Below are 12,736 nucleotides of genomic sequence, written 5' to 3' on the forward strand. Positions count from 1 at the left end.
GTGTGCAGGCACTAGGGAGATTTGCAGCTCTGGGAGACAAAAACCCAACTCTTGCGGGAATTGGAGCCTCAAGCAGAGCTAGGTAGAGGTCGAAAATGGCCAAGCTCCCCATGAGGAGACACCACATCTCTTCCTGCTCCAGGTCTCTCAGGCTTCTCGGTCTCCCTGCGCTTTCTCAGCCTGGGCCTTTAGCCTTTCCTTCAATTTTGGGAACAATAGATTGCCATTCATTTCATTTCACTTAAGTTAGCTCACAATGAAAAAAAACCTCATACAGTTATTGGAAGGAAGTGTAGGGGAAGAAGAGGGATGACCCTCTCAGGGTCCCTGGCTAGGTCTGAAAATTAAACTGATAAAGACAAATGAACAGGAGAAAAGCATACACATTTATTTAATATAAGTTTTATATGACATGGGAGCCTTCATAAGAAAATGAAGACCTAAAGAAACAGTTAAAACTGAGCGTTTTTATGCTGAGTTTGATGAAGAGTGCACGGTCATGAAGGAACAGGATAGGACAGGGTATGAAGCCAGTGTAGTAAACTGGGGGAAACAGCAAGACCTGTGTGCTCAGAATCTTCTCAGTGTCCCTCCAACCTGGAGATAAGGAGGCTCCTTTACTCTGGGTATAAGGAGGGGTCCTCTTATAAGAGGATCTCATGACCTGCTTTGGGGGAAGTGGGAGATCAGAGAACCCTTCCAAGCACCTGTCATTTCTCAAATGCCTTCAGTTTAAAATATTCAATATGCCCAGGTGCCAAGATGTTCTGAACCCCATCAGAAGGAATCGTTAATTTCAACTTTATACTGAAAAATCTAACCATGAGTTAGATTTTTTTATAACCTCTCAAAACTTAGAAAATCCAATCCAAACTTCCTAAGACTATGGCCCTGTTAAAGAAAATATCATTATGACACTTATTAAAACAGTAAAGAAGACTCTCTTCAGGTCTATGGTGAAAGGTGTCAAGACTATTGCAATAGAGGCAAGATATAGGTCCAACTCCAAATGCAGCCAAGATGGCTGGGGGTTTATAGCCAATAAGCAGAGTGAGGGGTCAGTGGATAGGAAATCACTAAGAGGAGACATCCAGGGTAGAGGATTCTTGCTAAACTAACTTAAGAGGATTCTTGCTGACGGCAGGCTGGGGTTGTCAGATATCAAGGGTGCAGGGGTGAGGAATTTGATCAGATATCCAGGGTGAGCAGATATTGAAGGCATTTAGGGCACTGTCAGGGAAGAAGAAAACTTTCCCCTACCCTTCTTAAGTTCCTCTGGTTGGTCTAAGAATTAAATGGATATGAGACAGATTAACAGGAAAAAATCAAATTTAAGTTTGTATGTATAGGAATCCCACATACATGAGAGAGTCAGAGACCTCACATACATGAACAGTTCAGAGACAGAAAGGTAAAATGAGGTATATATGTCATCCTGAGCTAAGGAATGGGATAGGGGCCTGGGGCTTCCAAGGACAGGATGGTAATTCACAGGACAATAAGAAGAAGAGCAGGTGTTTGGTAATTAGATGTTTGACCTGCTGTATATATTGGGCCACTTAGATAAAATTTATCTCCCAGTAATAACTTTTCTGGGAAAAATCCCCTATTTAAATTCTTCTAGGTACTCAAGGGAGGAGCAATAGCTTCTCTTAAACCAGCAGGGTCTCAACTGCCTTTAGCTCGAACTAATCCTCATGCACATTTTTGGGAGGCTTGTCCTGAATCCTGACAACATGCTACCCCCAAATATGCCATTTTGGTATATTGATTATTTTGAGCTGAAGGCACTTTAAAAACAGAAAATCAGGGGGAGGCTTTCTCTGAACTCCCCTCATTCACCTGAAGACAGATCCTCCAAAAGGAATTCAGTTGTCATAAATCATATCCCTGGGAGTTTCATCCACCAGGAGAGAAGACTAGTAATTGACATCACATCCAGAATTTGTCCCGGTCTATCATACCTCCCATCTATTCCTCTAAGGGCTCCGACATCTTTCCTGAAAACCACTTACTCTCTCCTAAGGGGCCCGTATTCCCTATCCCCTTCCCCTATTAAGATGGTATATAAGCTCTTACTTATACATGTTTTTTTTAGGTATTCACCTTTTTTCCTGTGATGCCTTTGTGCACGTCACATTAAAAATTAATTGGGAATTCCCTGGCGGTGCAGTGGTTAGGATTCCACACTTCCAATACCGGGAACTCAGGTTCAATCGCTGGTCAGGGAACTAAGAACACACAAGCCACACGGTGCGGCCAAAAAAAAAAAAAAAGAAAGAAAAAAGAAAAAAATTAATACATTTGTATACATTTTCTTCTGCTAATCTGCCTGTTGTCAGGGTACTTCATAGACCCAACCATCAAATCCAGGAGGGTAGAGGGAAAGCCTTTCCTCCCCTACAATACCAAGGGTAGGGGATTCTCTCTAAACTGAGTTAGCAGGATTTTGGCTATAGCTTGACTTGTCAGGCCAAGGACAGGGCTCAAGGACAAGGCATAGTCAAAAAGGAGGCTGTCTAAAGTTTGGTCTCAATCTCTGTTTCCATCACTTCTCAGCCTTTACTTCATGCTCCAGCAACAACTGCTTGTATCCACACATGCACACACTCCACTCCTTCGACCATGCAATCTTCTATGCTTGAAATATTCATTCACCTTTTGATCTATAACCCACATTCAAGAGTTAAATAAGCTTAGATAAATTCCTTGAAAAATTAAGTAGCAAATATGACATAAGAACATCTAAAGGGTCCCAAATCTATAAAGAATTCATAACAAAAAAAAAAATCCTCCCTCTACAGAAAGGACCAGACCTAGAGGTCTTTCCTGGTGAATTCTATCAAACATTTAAGATAGAAATAATATCAACACTATACAAGCTCTTTCAGAAAATGGAAGAAGAGGAAATACTTCACAACTTGTTTTGTAAGGCCTGTGTGACCCTGATACCAAAACCTGATTAAGACTTTGCAAGTAAAGAAAATTGCAGACAAATGCAAATATCCTCAACAAATATTAGCAAATTTACTTTAGTAATATATCAAGAATTAGGCTTATCATGACCCACTGGGACTTATCCTAGAAATATAAGGATGGTTTAACATACAAAAATCAACTAATGTGGGCTTCCCTGGTGGCGCAGTTGTTAAGAATCCACCTGCTAATGCACAAGACACGGGTTCCAGCCCTGGTCCGGGAAGATCCCACATGCCACAAAGCAACGAAGCCTGTGTGCCACAACTACTGACCCTGCGCTCTAGAGCCCGTGAGCCACAACTACTGAGCCTGCATGCCACAACTAGTGAAGCCCATGTGCCTAGAGCCCATGCACCACAAGAGAAGCCCCCACAATGACAAAAAGAAGCCCCCGCTTGCCACAACTAGAGGAAACCCACGTGTAGCAATGAAGACCCAATGCAGCCAAAATTTTTTAAAAATTAAAACAATTTAAAAACAGAAAAACAATTCAATTAATGTGATTCTCTACATTACATTGAAAAAAATAAACTTTGAAAACATTATGCTAAGTGAAAGAAGCCAGTCACAGAAAATCACAAATGGTATAATTCCAATTGTATGAAACATCCATAGAATAGGTAAATCCATAGAAACAGAAAGTAAATTAGTAGTTGCCTAGGGAGGAGGGAATGGAGAGTGATTGCTTAAGGATATGGGTCTTTTGGTGTTATGAACATATTTTAAACCGATTGTAGTGATGGTTGTGCACTTTAAATGGGTGAACTGTATGCTATGTAAATTATATCTCAATACATGCTATAAAGATCTCTTAGGATGTCCCAAAATGCCCTGTAGGACATTTCTCATGTATCATTCCATGTTCAAAAGGCCAGACCTCCTAACTTAAAAATACAGTGAGGGAATTCCCTGAAAGTCCAGTGGTTAGGACTCAGCACTTTCACTTCTGAGGCCTGCTGTCGATCCCTGGTGGGGGAACTAAGATCCTGCAAGCCACACGGCATAGCCAAAAAAAGAAAAAAATGCAATGAAATCTTTTTAGAAAGATAAATTAAGTTTATCTAAACCTAGACAAATACTTTAAAGACAAACAGGAAGAATGCCTCTTCTACCCCACACATGCTCTCAATTTCTGGGAACTTGTATTTGGAATAATGTGGTTTCCTACCACTGAGGCTCAGATGCCTGACCCCTGTGGCCTCATGTCTCTCAAGGACTGGGCAGAAGTTCTGGCACCAAAGGATACAACTTTTGCACAGGCTTCATTCATGGAAACTGGTTTTCCTTTTTTGTTGTTGTAGTTGCATTTCATTTTTTTCAGGCATTATTCACGTCTTATTAAGCATGCTATCCCTTGCACCTAACAGTGCCTAAAAACTCAGTAGGCATCCAATAAATATTTGTTAACTGAATAAGGGTAGGAGGGCAGGGAGGGAAGCCTGATATCTGTAACTATAAATTGCAGACTCTCGGGGCTTCCCTGGTGGCGCAGTGGTTGAGAGTCCGCCTGCCGATGCAGGGGACACGGGTTCGTGCCCCGGTCTTGGAAGATCCCACATGCCGCGGAGTGGCTGGGCCCGTGAGCCATGGCCGCTGGACCTGCGTGTCCGGAGCCTGTGTTCCGCAATGGGAGAGGCCACAACAGTGAGAGGCCAGCGTACTGCGCAAAAAAAAAAAAAAAAAAAATTGCAGACTCTTGTTATTTCTATACTTTTGACATAAACAACTACAAAAAAATGGCAGCATCTTGTAGGGATCTCCATGTCAGGGAATTTTATTGTCAAATTTTTGTGGATTTTTTTTTTTTTTTACTTCTTTTTAAATCGTGTTAGTATTTTGCTGTTATTACATGCTGTGATGGTTTTAGAGTGGGATTTGCCAGAATCGTGTTTGCCCCATTAAAGAACTTCTATTACCATTGTCATGATTGTTTCCTTCAGTTGAGCATAATCTTGTTCTCCATCTCCAGATACACTGACCATAGGTATATAAATTACACAGTATGGCTTACCAGTAACATTATTAAAGTACTTAAAATGCTTTACAAGCAAACCTTTTACAGTTATCATTACAAAATTTGTGAAGTAATGTTACTCACTATGATGTGGAAACTTGTGATACATTATTTAGTGTTTTATTAAACCTGGAAGCTCACTAGCTTTAAGGAGCTTTCTCTCGTAGGTTAATGGACACCAACCTACTTCGTCATTGTTCACTAGGTCTATGCCTCTGACTCTCTGAGTCTCTGGTGTGCAAGGTATAAATTTATCGGAATAAAGCATAATTAAACACAGTGTAGATGCTCAATGAATACATAAAAATCCCACCATTATGGTGTAAAAGAATTTGATCACCTAAAGTGTGGGGTCACATTTCTGAATGAGTCAAATTCTATCAGAAGTATTACTGTATGAATGAATCATTAAAATAGATACATAGTGACCTCCAAGTATTTATGCATACATTTGTTTTGATATTATTTGAACTTATTAATAATATGCTTTGAAAGATGGGAACTTTGGCTGCTTGCCTGTATTAGAAAACACCTGCTGTCTAAATGAATCTTCTATCCTACTTTATGCCTTTGTTTGCTTGACAGCCAGGTGTGAGAAATCAGGTAATTTAAATTTTTTTCTACAAATTGCTCTTTGGTTCAGTTAAAATGCCAAATGAGTAACTTACACATTTGTCATGTGTTTTCCTTGCCTGAATGTGAAGCAGGCTCTCTGGCTACAGACACTGTCTGCTGGAGCTGAAATGAAAAGACCCAGCTCACTGTTGGGTTCATTCTAGGATTAAAAAAGCTTTACAAGTAAGGATAGCTTTATATTAAAACCAAAATGAGACCAAAATAGAGGGGATCTTTTGCTAAATTGAATGAAAAGAATATGTGATCAAGGATCCCTGTGGTAATGATAATTTTGCAGCAATCGTTCTAGACCGAAGGCAAGCTAAACAATACAGCATTTTCCATGCCATGTATAGATGGGGTTCTTATTTAACTTGCATTCCACTGTTTTTAGTGTTTTATTTAAACTAGAGTGTGAATTTTATTGTTCTTGAGCTTGTTTCCTGAGGCAGCACATAACTTGTGTATGAAGAACCAGGAGAGATGGTTAAAGGAAGAATGTGACTCAGTAGCAGGTGGGTCTCCCAGGGGCTGCTGCTGGTCCATGAGCCTCACATTCATTAAACATGAAGGTCCTAGAGGACTGACCATTCAAAGATCACAAAGGGAGTGATTCTCCTTCCAGTAAGAGTGGAATAAAGGGGACAGAATTTATATCTTGCCTTACCCAACTGAAAAACAGATGAAATATAGGAAACAATTATGGATTACTGCTTGGATGGTTTGCTGGCCATGGAGCATCATAAAGGGTGCCCAGATGTAGCCCAGCAGTGGCAGGATCCCTGGGTTAAGGAGACAGAGCTCAGAGATGGGGGTGGCCAAGGCAGCTATGCTTCACAGGAGAGAGTGCCCCAGAGGAGAGATCTCCACAAAGAACTCCAGAAATCTGTCTGCAAATATGTGAATGAGTTCTGAAAAGTGTGCGTATCTGAGGACACAGGCCAGAGAAAGATCACCAGAAAGATTCAGGGGAGCAATCCCCAGGTTCACACAGTCCAGGAATAATTCATGTTCCACTAGCCAGACTGGAAAGACTCCTAAGAAACAGGGTGTTGAGAAAAGTAGTCAATAGTGTATTGTCTTAGGAGTAGGGACAAATTAGCCCTAGAGTAAAACTCAAGTCTTGGAAGGATCAAACTATTTACAAGTACCTTCAGTATGTACCAGGATAAAGGCTAGTAACATTTAAAGGAATACTAAAAAAAATTCCTACACCCAAGAATATATTTACCATATCTATCAGGCAATTTAAAAAATTACCAAATATGCAAAGATCTAGGAAACTATAACTCATGATTAGTAGAAAAATCAATCAGTAGAGACAGATCCAGAAATGATACAAATGATAGAATTAGTAGACAAGCATGTTAAAATAGCTACTATGGATGTTTTCCAAATGTTCAAGAAGGCAGAGGAACACATATGTATAAAAGACTTATTGGAACATATGAAAAAAAAATAGAAAGGACCTCAAGAAATAAAAAATATAATGTCTGAGATGAAAAATACACTGGATGGAATTAACAGCATTTTAGACAATGCACAAGAAAAGATTAATGAATTTGAAGACCTAGTGATAGAAATCATCCAAAATGAAACAGAGTATCAGTGAACTGTGAGACAATATAAGTGGCCTAATATTTTTGTAACTTGAGTCCTAGAAGTATGGAGGGAGGGGATTTGATGAAAACTATAAACCCACAGTTCAAACAAACAAGAACAAAAACCAAAACTCAACAACCCCAAGCAGAAGGATCATGAAGAAAATTACTCCAAAGCATATCATAATAAAATTGCTTAAAGTGAGTGACAAAGGAAAATCTCCCTGGCATGTGGAAAACAAAGGGCACATTCAGAATGGAGAGATGAGGATGGCAGGGGAGGAGTGGCCAGTGGGCCTAGGACCCTCTGCTTGAATGTTTGTATGTCCCTCATTTGTCCTCCTGGGCCCAGCTCACAGGCCAGCTCCTGTGAGGGACAGGAGGGGACACTGCTTACTCTTGACTGACAAGATCTGTTTTACTGATGTAGCAGGTGAGGGAGGATATCACCCTCTCCCCTCACTCTGTGTACCTGTCTCTCCAGGCTATCTTTGAAGAGGTTTGTGTTTGGAAAGGGTAGAGGAGGAAAGACTTGCCCTGGCTGGGTCTATGAAACACATTGACAACAGGCACAGTAAACAGAACAAAAGGTATGCGAATTTATTTATTTTGAACATCACATGAATGGGGGTGTCTCAGGGAAAAAAAGTGAATACCCAAAATGGTGATGAGATTTGAGAACTTATATACTGTCTTAATAGGGGAAGGGAAGAAGGGATGTGAGCATTTTAGGGGAGAGTAAATGATTTACAAAAAAAAAAACAACAACAAAAAACCAGATGGAAGGTGTGGTAGTTTGGGACAAAATTTGAGAGTGGTGGTTGACTTCCTATCTCTTCTCCTGTGATAAGAGTCAATATTCCCTGGTGAGTGAAAAAATTCTGGGAGGGAATTGATGACAATTCAGTTCTTTTTTTTTTTTCTTTAATTAAAAAAAAATATTTATTTATTTATATTTAGGCTGCCCCTGGTCTTTGCTGTGACATGTGGGAACTTTTTAGTTGCAGAATGCGGACTTGTTGCGGCATGCATGTGGGATCTAATTCCCCAGCCAGGGACTGAACCTGGGCCCCCTGCACTGGGGGCACAGAGTCTTACCCACTGGACCACCAGGGAAGTCCCTGGTTCTTTTTGGAGGATTTGTCTTTAGGCAAATAAGCATTTGCTTTTTTCAAGTGCCTTCAGATCAAAATAATCAATATACCAAAGAGGCATAGTTTGGGGTGGTGTTCCTGAATTCTTTCAAAGGACCTTAGAATTTGTGGGTGCAGAGTTAGACACAGCCTTGGGAGATAATGTCACTTAAATATCTTAAGAGCCACAAAAAGACAAAAATCCCCAATGCAAGGAGGTTAGGTACCATCTTACAGGGGAGGCTGCTGATCTTCGGATAGGAGAATTAAATAATGTACAACTTGAGTGATTGAAACATGGGCTGGGACTCCCTTTGGTACAGAAATATGTCCCTCATTTTGAGAGGGATCACCTGGATTTTCTGGAGCTGAGAGAATAACCTTGCTTGGGATGGTTACTTCACTCCACTCAGGTGGCATCACATGCTTGTGTCTTCATTGTGTCAATGTATCTAAAGTATGTGTAGACCTAATTCATAAATCAAACATATAGAGTTAATATTGTTGTGCATACTTAGCATTTTAAGCATTTTTAAAGTTTCAGAGATTTGGGGCCCAACAATCTTGTAATTTCAGCTTAAAATGTGTAATTAAATAACTGACCAGACTTTTTTAATTTTAAAAGAAAATCTTACTCTTTGTAAATATTATTACCATTTAAAAGAACTTACAATTCATGAATTTATGAAGATTGGTGATTACTGGGAAAATTTTGTTCACTAATCAAACAACCAAAGTACTTACAAAGGAAATCATACATATATATATATAAATATATATATATAAACACACACACACATATATATACACACATATATATGTATTTTGCTATTTTTTTATTTAAGTATAGTTGATGGAAATCAAATATATTGTTAAATGTTTAAGGAGACTTAAGTTGTATAAAAGCCTTAAAATTTATTTAAAGATTTGCTAGATATATAAATAGAATAATATGAATTATAAGTTTACTTAAAGAAGAACCAGGTTTTTACAATTTTAGAATTCACTAATTTTAAATTTGTAACTTTGATATAGCAAATATTGATTTAAAAAACAAAGTTTGCTCCACAAAGTAGTTGAAATGTGTACAAAGAGCTACTCTCAAGGATATCCAAAATGTGCTTTGAAAAGAAGGAACTTTTCCAAGAAAAGAAGGACTCTGTAGGTCAACAGGAGCCTTCCCTGAGCAATGAAGGTGCAGGTGGAGCTCATTTTATACATTTCTGTCATTCTTTGTATCTTTTACAGCAAGTATGCATCAGTTTTCTAGTAAGAAAGTGTTTTAACAAGAAAAAAAATCCTTCATCTTCCTTTTCTTCCCAAGGGTGATCCATAACTCATGTTGACTTAAAAACACACACACACACACACACACACTGTAAGAGCTGTGAGTTGAGTATATTCAGCGTCTTGCTGAGGACTGTAGACCAGGAGACAGCCTCTCAGCCCTGAGAAACTGTTCCGAAGCAGTAAGGGAGAAGCCAGCATATATATGAGATTTTTGCTGGAAAAAACAAAACAGACAAACAAACAAAAAAAACATGTAGTTGAACGTCAGATTACTGCTAATCACAAAAAACAGACATATAAAGTTAATGATTTTAGTGCTTTTCTGTATATGGAAAGATGCAAAAATCTGGGGTTATTGAAATTTTTCCTTAGATATGCATCTTAACTACTTAGGGGCTGGTATTCAAAGCCCAGAATGCTTCCTGTTTTTCTCCATCCTGAATTCCCCTCAGGTGCACAGGCAACTGCAGTGGTTAATGGTTTGATGGTTGTAGAACTGGAATAGCAGGCAACATTTTTTTTTCCTTTACCCTCAGAAGTCTAGCTGTTCATCTGCAATAATGGAGGAGGGGTACGGAGCCCAATGAGGAGCCTGGAACATAAGGGGTGAACAAGGGTAATTAAGGAATGATTTGCCAGATACTACTCCAAGAAGAGCTTCGAAGGGCCAGTTGACATTTGTCCTTGAGAACCAAAAACCATCTCTCCTGGAATTAAAAATTCTTCCCCTTAGCCTCCACCACCTACCAGCACAACATTATCATTAGCAGAAAGTCACTGCAAACACTCTAGCTGGGCAAACTTATACTGAATTTAATTGACATCCAAGGCAGAGAGAAAAAGCTATGCTTTGCCAATTTTTTATGTATAGATTAGCAGTAGTATATATGGACACACATTAGAAGCACATTCACACATGGGGGTGCTTGCTCAAAAGGTTTTCAACTTCGAGATCGAACATGTTTGGAACTCATCTATTTAGAACATTCCAACTATTCTGCCTCACAGGAGAGGTGATCAGAAAAAGACTGAACATAACAAAATTCTTGGCTTTTGATTTACAAAGTAGGCTTCTGAGGTGTCAAGGCAGAGACTTTAGTTTGAGAAAAAAAACTTGAGAAGTATGAAAAGTGGGTTTGAGACTCAAATGCCAAATTGCTAAGGACTCACAGATTTGGGGGCTATCGAAAGCATAGATGAAACTGGCCTCTCCCGCCCTCCTGAAATGAAGACTCCCTCCTCCTCCCAGGAAGCTGGCATTGCTATGAAAAGTAGAAGGCCTTGGGATCAGGGCTTGGGACAGATCATACCTGGTGGGAGCCTCTCTGTCCCTAGGTTGCCAATGCCCGGGAGCAAGCATCTTAGCTATGTTCTCCATAGGTTTTGGCTTTGTCCTGGCCACAGGTTGCACCTCTGTGGGTTATCCTGGATGTATGTTATCTGCTAGAATGCCAGTGCTCACTGTATGTGCCTCAGGCTTTGCTCAGCCCTCTGAATCATCCTCATACCCAGAGGAGGTGTGGTGAGGCCCAGACTGAAGTTGGTAGATGACCCAGTCTTGAAGGCAAATTGTGAAAATAATCACCACCCAGGGTCCTTGTTTGCAAGCATTGTGGCTTCACAGATTTAATAGCTCTGATAGCTCTGAGGGACTGCTCCAAAGAGGCAAGGGAGGATCCAGGATATACAGGGGTTTTTGCAACAAAAAGCAGGTACTCAAAACATCAAAAGTCACTGCTAATTAAAGAAAACCAGACATCTCAAGTTAGCACTTTTCTATCTATGGGAAGATGCAAGAGTCTGGGCTCATCAAAATTATTCCTTTGATATGCACCTTATCTATCTAGGACTGGTATCCTGCTTTTCTCCATCCTGAATCTCTTCATGGTGCACAGTCTGGGGCATCTGCAGTGGCCGATGGCTTGATGGCCCCAACATCCTTTATTTACTGATAAGCCTGGTGACATTCTTCATTCTCTTAATGACGGGAAACCTCACTAAAATAGAGTTGGGAGGGCAGAAGGGGGAGCTCTCACACAGGTACCATTTGAAGTCTATAAGATCCCAACAGGAAGAGAAGTACCTTCCATCTCCTACAGGAATGATACTACTTTATTACCACCAGCAGGAGGAAGAGAGATTTTCTTCTTGCTTGGAATGGCTCAAACAATGAGAGACTGTCACAACTTAACCAATGAAAAGCCACTATACTTTGAACTCCCAGTTTCCTCTAGTGCAGCAGTCCCCAACCTTTCTGGCGCCAGGGACTGGCTTCATGGAAGACAATTTTTCCACGGACCGGGGGTGGGGGGGATGATTTCAGGATGATTCAAGCACATTACGTCTATTGTGCACTTTATTTCTATTATTATTACATTGTAATATATAATGAAGTAATTATACAACTCACCATAATGCAGAATCAGTGGGAGCCCTGAGCCTGTTTTCCTGCAACTATATGTTCCCATTTGGGGGTGATGGGAGACAGGGACACCCGAAGTGTGTTGTTTATGTCCAGTCTACTCTGTAATCTCATTTTGGTTGCTGTCACTGCAGGAAACCCTGCTTCACAAAGATAGGATGTTGGAAATGGAAGCAGGCTTTTCAGTGCTTTTGTGGCAATCTCAGGATATTCCACCGTGACTTTAATCCAGAATGTACAGAGTATGGAGATTTGAAGTCGTCTCAAACATACTTTTAAGGCCACCGTCATTTGCAGTCTCAAGCAGTTGATCCTCTTCTAGCACAGACAAAGTCAATTCACCTGGCTTATTCACAAATGGGTCGCAGATCCATTCCTTCCCAATTCGGGGGTCTTTTGTGGTTGGGAAGTAATACTCAAACTCTTGTGAAAGCTGAGATAGATGAGCAGTTTTGAAGGTTTCATGGTTTCGTTGGATAGCTGGTCGCCACATATTATACAAAGTGGGCCTGGAGAATGTGAATCACCTGCTGCAATTTAAGTAAGACTTGGTATTTTCTTTTAAATGCAGCTTTCTTTTTGTTGGCAGCCTGTGAGTCTTCTGCCGTCTCATCATTGGGTCTTTCCCCCTTTTCTTTTTTTTTTTTTCTTTTTTTTTTTTTGCGGTACGCGGGCCTCTCAC

The sequence above is a fragment of the Physeter macrocephalus genome, chromosome 9 (assembly GCF_002837175.3).
Source record: "Physeter macrocephalus isolate SW-GA chromosome 9, ASM283717v5, whole genome shotgun sequence".
Taxonomy (NCBI): domain Eukaryota; kingdom Metazoa; phylum Chordata; class Mammalia; order Artiodactyla; family Physeteridae; genus Physeter; species Physeter macrocephalus.